General features: G+C 48.8%; 1 long non-coding RNA gene across 1 annotated transcript; it reads left to right on the top strand.

Annotated features, from left to right (window-relative positions):
* The first annotated feature begins 367 nt into the window (after positions 1-367).
* Positions 368-1,055, top strand: LOC143408880 (uncharacterized). Its single transcript, XR_013092530.1, has 3 exons — positions 368-455; positions 597-640; positions 768-1,055. It is a non-coding gene; the product is annotated as an uncharacterized LOC143408880 (long non-coding RNA).
* Positions 1,056-6,251: the final 5,196 nt, after the last annotated feature.

Here is a 6,251-nt window from a genome sequence, read left to right on the forward strand (position 1 = left end):
GTTAATTACGAATGTCAGTACAGCCTCATCAGAGTTTTGAATCCAACTCAGGGCCCTTCTGAGTGCAGGATCCTGTGTGGCTGCGGCTGGTGCCGGCCTGAGGCTGACCCTGTCTGTTTGGGGCAGTTCATGGTGATGACGCTCACTTCAGGCAGATCAAGGTGCATTCAGACAGATGCCGGGTGTTGAGCATGCTAGCAGATACACCGCAATGACAGAAAGATTTCATCTACTTAGAAAACGCCAGAATCGACGGGGGAAATCATATTTCTGCTCCTCACTGGGGGAGCTGCAGTGATCAGATGGCAAACAATGAGCCCTGTCCTTTGGCCCAGACTGTGAAAACTGCCAACCCACCTGGTGGCACCAGCCACAGTTGTTTTCCAGGACTTTCAGGTATTCCAAAGAAGCCTCTGCTAGGATTGCCACACCACAGACAGGCCGCCCGGTTAAAGGTGAGTTTCAGATATGAAACAGATGCATTTTTAGTATAAGTATGTCCCATGCAAAATTTGGGACATACTTATACTAAAAATTTTTTTATTGGGTATTGGAAACTCAGATTGGACCAGGTATCCTCTATCTTTATTTGTTAGCACTGGCAACCTGATATTGAACACTTTCTCAAGACGCTGGGTCTGTAAGTGGTCACCACCAAATTTCTGGCTGTAATTGGGACACCAAGCTGGGCTAGCATGTCAGAATGATGGACGCCCCTCCCCCCACCAGTCCCAGGTTACACTTGGTAGTGACCTTCATTTCCACAGCTGGAGAATCCATCTGTACCTGGCCTTCATGTGATCAGCCTCTTCTGATGACAATTTGGAGGGGTGACAGCCACAGCAAACCACGAGGTGTCCAATCACAGATGGCAGTTCCTCAGAGCACACAGGAGCGGTGTGCCCTCCTGAAGAGGTTGCCTGCGACTGTCCAGCACCCAGCTGAGGGGCAGAGGCGTGCAGAGCTTCAGAGGCACTGGAGACCACGCATGCGTACTTTCGCACAGTGCGCTTTACTGGAAACGCTTGCTTCACGAGCGGCCCCCGCATGTTACACAGATGTTACACAAGCAGCCTTGGCGTGGGAATCCTGGGTGGAGAATCTCTGCAAAGTCCTTTGGAGCCTTCTAACAAATGTTTGCCTCCGTCTTGAAGCCTGAAACAAACACGCCTTCTCTTCCAGAAACATCTGCTAGGGAGAAGGAGGCCTCCAGTGGACGGCAGAAGCAGCGTTGGTGGATTGGCTGACCTCGCCAAGCTGCCAGCCTGGGCTCCAGCCAAGACCCAGGCCTTCATCAGAACCGGGACGGCAGCTCTGCTGAGCACCTTTTGCTGAATAGACCTAGTGGTGATTTTGATAAGGATGGGTGTTTGACACCCGGGGCTGGCGGTGTATCAAAAGCCACCATGATCATATTCAAAAGAAGTATTGGCCACTGCGTGGAAGACTTTGTGACAGATAAATACACCTGGTTTCATATAAATATGCACAAATTTTATGTCTTAATAAAAAATTAATTAAAAACTCTGGCTTTGATCAGCCCTCTCTCCTGCCGCGTCCCCGTGGGCAGAGGTGGGTTGGCAAATCCTTTTTGACGGGCTGAGACATTTCCAAGGAGGAGACGAACAGATGTGAATAGTGTCTCAGAGGACTCACAGGAACATAGCCACAGAGCTGCAGAGTCCTGTAGGCCAGCGCTGCCCAACAGATGCCCGATGTGGGTGCTTTGCTCAGGTAAATTTCTCCTGTACTCATATTCAAAAAAGTAAAGCAATAGTGACTTTAATTTTGATAATGTAGGCATTTAACCCAGCATTTCCAACCTCCATCATCTCACCATATACTCAACGTACAGATGGTCAACGGGGGTAAGTCTAGATTCCGATCTATGAGACTCCTGTAAATGACAGATTTATCTTGTGACTTTGACTCCCCCGCTTGCTGATGCTGGGCAGATGAGGTCCCCACAAACATGCCTGTGGGTGGGAGGAGGTGGAGGGCTTGGAAGGAGCCTCCTTGGACATCAGAGTGGGACTCGCAGCCCTGGTGACCATGGGCGTCCCTCCTAAGGAGAGCCAGCCAGGGCTGGGGTGGGCTGCAGGGTGGAAGCCCAGCTCCTGGGCAGGCCCTCTGGGGCCTCCAGCCTGGAGGGGCTTGTTGAGGTTGGTGGAGACAGCAGAGAGGCTGCGGGGAGCGGGGAGGGAAGCGCAGGCGCTGGCTGCGCACGTGGGTTGACTGTGGAGCTGGGGGGGGCGGTGATCCCACATCGAGATCTTAGCAGAAAGGTCAAGTCCCCTCAGGCAGCATCCTTAAGAGGAAAACAAGACAAACCAGGAAGAACCCAGGGGATTGTGGAGAAAACACCTGGTGAGGTCCTCCCAGGGTGTATGTGAGTCCACGGGAGAGGAAAGGCCAGGATAGCAGTCTTAGCATGGCGAACCCTTCCGGAACGTTCTAGGCTGTGGGTAAGGTGAGGCTCACATCTCTGTCCACACTCCTTTTGTGTGACTTTAAAGAAATGTCCCTGAGAAGACAGGGGCATAAAGATTCCTTGTGCACCAACACTCTGCTGGGAAATAAGTTCCCTGCTTGTTGGGGGTGGTGGTCTCTAGGGACATCCCGGGAGAGTGCCATCAGCCCAGAGCCCAGAGATGGATTCTGCGGTCCCTGGAGAAAGCCCGGAGGAGGGCGTGTATCCTCAGGCTTTCATCTTTTACCAAAACACAAAAGGAAATGCTATATTCATCTTGGGTGCGGAAGTTTCTGGAACATGAGTAGCTGATAATCATGTCTCTGTTCCTCCGGGGAGTTGCATCTGGGTGATTTTGGGGCCTTTTCGTTCCTTTGGAGACACTAAGTGGAACTCTGGAAGAAGCAGTGAGGAAACCCCCGCCCCCCGCCAATCTGGAGCCTCATGTTAGGAACCCAGGGACACACTTGCTTCCTCCCTCGGGATGTGGACATGGAAAATGAGAAACCCCAGGACGTGTGGCCGGGGCCGAGGGAGTGGAAGGGAAAGCCCTACATGGATAGCTTTTGTGCCAGGGAGAAAGTGTTCCTCAAACCTAGAGTGATGGTCTCTGGGAAACACAAATCTCTTCCAAGGTCAATCCTCTCCGGGTGCTGACCACTGACCCCTAAATTCCCGAACCCAGACCAACACGCTCACTAAATCCCCCACAACCGATATAAGCCCAGTCCCCTCCTTTGTTCAGGGGCTCATTTTCCACCAGGAAAGGGGGTCCCTTGCTGTAGGTGTGGTCCCATTCCTGAATAAAGGCTGAAATGAAGCTTGTGTCTGGCCTGCTGTCCATGTGCTAACAACGTGGACCTAAGGCCTAAGATGCACCTGGCCCAATACCAGCCCTTCTGAGAGGCATCTCTGCCACACATGGCTCCAGATCTAGGGCGTCATTTCCCATGGCTGTGGCTCATCTGCTCATAAAAATCAGAACAAAACCTGTTTTCTCCAGGTATCCAAGTTTGGCTTATTGTAGAAAGTTGCAAAGTCAGAGTGCAGAGCAGGGGTGAAATTCACCCGTAATAACGAGGACAGCCACTGTGGCCTCTTGGCAGAGACATGCTGGTCTGCGTGGCTGGATCTTACTGTGTTGGTATTTCACCTGCTTTTCCTACTGACTACCACAAGCATTTTCCTGAAAATTATTCGTAAGCGTGATTAAAAAAACCCTTTTATTACGGAAACTAAAAGCCCTATCCCAAATGGGAGAGCAGTGTTCCATGGGCCTATGAACTGACCATCACCCATCCTCACAGGCCTCAAAACACAGCCAGTCTTGTTTCTTCTTGCCCTCTAATTCGCCCTTCCCAAATATTTAGAAGCACTTTCCAGGAGTCATATAATTTTATCTCTAAATAGTTCAATATGCAGTATCTGAAAGATAAGGAACCGAAGAAGAACTTAAAAAAAGGAACCACAAACCATTCTGAGTAAAAAATACTTTTAAATACCACCAACTGTCTAGTCAGTGTCCTATTTCCCCAATTGTCTTATGTATTTTACTTTTTCATGGTTTGTTTGTATTGGAATCCAAACAGGTTTCGCTCACTTGGATTTGTTCACTCTTCTTTTTCTCTCCCGTGGTGTTGTAGTCTATTATTGAATAAACCGAAGCATTTGCCCCAGACTTTCCTATACCTAGTGTTTAAATGATATTGCTGATTTTGTCGAATGCGTTTCTTGGTCCCTTGTTTTTCCTGTACTTTGGTAGTTAGATCCAGGGATTTGATCAGATTCAAGTTCAAATTTCCGGGAGAGTCAAAATGACTCCCTAGATGAGTTTTTTCAGTAGAAAGTGGTCAATGTCAGTCTTTCTCTCTCTCTTTTTCATGTGATTACTCTTGCCTTGGTCCATTCTTTAATTTGAAATAGGACCTTGGGCCACTTCTTCTTTGTTGGTTGATTGGAATCCTTCCCCCGTCAATTCCTTTGTTACTCTGTAGTTTGTGAGCTACATGGAAAACCACACACTCAATGTCTGATCCTTTTTCTTTATCAGTTTCAAAGTATGGTATGGGGTTCATTGTCCTTGTCCGATTTTGACCAGTGAGCTTTTAAATATTATTATAAATCTATGAATTTCATATGTTACAATTAATCATTCTTTTTAAAAATATTTATTCTTAAATTTTAGGTGAACACAGTATCTTTGCTTTACATTTATGTGGTGCTGAGGATCGAACCCAGTGCCTCATGCATGCTAGGTGAGTGCTCTACCACTGAGCCACAACCCCAGCCCTTAATCATTCTTAATGATGCTAAAATTGTGCATTTTTGGTAAGAGCTTATTCAAATAAACTCCTGATTTCTTTTGACACGTCACCAGTAATTTTTGGTAGCTCCCTTATTTTCTGGATGCCAAAATTTTAGGTTTACCTCTGTACTTCCTTCAGCCCTTCCTCCAAGTGGCCTTCAGGTGGGACATGGTATTTAGACACCACGGTGTGACTCTGTGAGTGCTCAGTGCTGCTGGGTTGATTATATATGCCAGTGGAAAGTCTGTGTTTCCCTAAAGATAGTACTGATTTCCTTCAAGATAAAACACATCATGAACTCATGCTGGAAGATGATTTTGTGAGCCCCGCAGTCATGCAGGGATGGTTCTGCGATTCTTCTGTCCCGGGAGTCATGGACAGACGGCATGTCCTGATAGTTGTCTGGTAAGTGTTGGCTTAGAGGATTCAAGGGGCTTGGCTCCTGTGTCTGCTGACTTGAAAAGGCTGTGGGGCTAAGGCAGAGTGCCTGCAGGACAGGTGGGCTTCTCACACAGACCCTCGGGGCTCCCACAGGGCATGTCCAGAGGGGCCTGGATGAAGTTGCAGGACTTCTTATGACCCAGTTCCAGGAATCCTGGAATGTTTGTGCTTCAGCAGGTCACTTGGGCCAGCCCGTATCTTCCTCTTAGTGGACGGGGTAGCAACTTTTGTTACCACAAAAAGTTTATTTTTTTTGTCTTAATGATTATATTTTTATTAAGGCTGGTATATAATTTTAGTACTCTCCTTTTTTGTTTTCTTTTTGGCCTGTGGTCTCTTGGTTCCCTGTTATGAGCAATCTTGAAACCAGCTATGACCTTCTTTCTCCCCTCCGAGTTCCCTTCCCCAGAATCTGACTTGCAGTGACGTGGTTAACACCTGGAAGGCACTGTGCCTGGTTAGTACCTGGAAGGCATCAGGAAGTCCATTCTGCTCATGGTGACCACTTCGCCTCCTCCACCTTCTGGCCGAGTTGCACTCCATGGTGGTGACCACCGTCTGTTCTTAGTTCTGTAGGTAAGCATTGACTGCTCCCCACCAGGCCTTGGTCCGTGGTGTCCACTCTTTCTGGATGCGCTTGTACAATACTTCAGGGTAGCTCTCATGATACAGAAGTGAGATGCGCACGTACAGTCTCAGAAGGCTGCACCCCATGACACTGTCCGTGTTGACTTCTCCTTGTGCCCCTGTTTTCTCCATCTGTGGACATTGCCCCGAGGGCTCTTGCTGACCAGCTTAGAAGTGAGGCTGAATGCGATGCATGACTCACTGATTCCCTCCTGCAGCACTGGAGCATGTCCCTGACCCCAGCAACGTGTGGAGCTGCCTGACAGCTCCTGGCAGTGCGTGGTGGGGTGGGATTGGTGTGCCCAACACGTGGCCTCTGTCATAGCAGGACTCAGGTGCACTAGGAGCTGGTGAGTGGTCAGAGCACATTTCCACAGAACGGGAACACTGCCGTCCAAGTCCAATGT

Source organism: Callospermophilus lateralis, chromosome 10 (genome assembly GCF_048772815.1).
Source record: "Callospermophilus lateralis isolate mCalLat2 chromosome 10, mCalLat2.hap1, whole genome shotgun sequence".
Lineage (NCBI taxonomy): Eukaryota > Metazoa > Chordata > Mammalia > Rodentia > Sciuridae > Callospermophilus > Callospermophilus lateralis.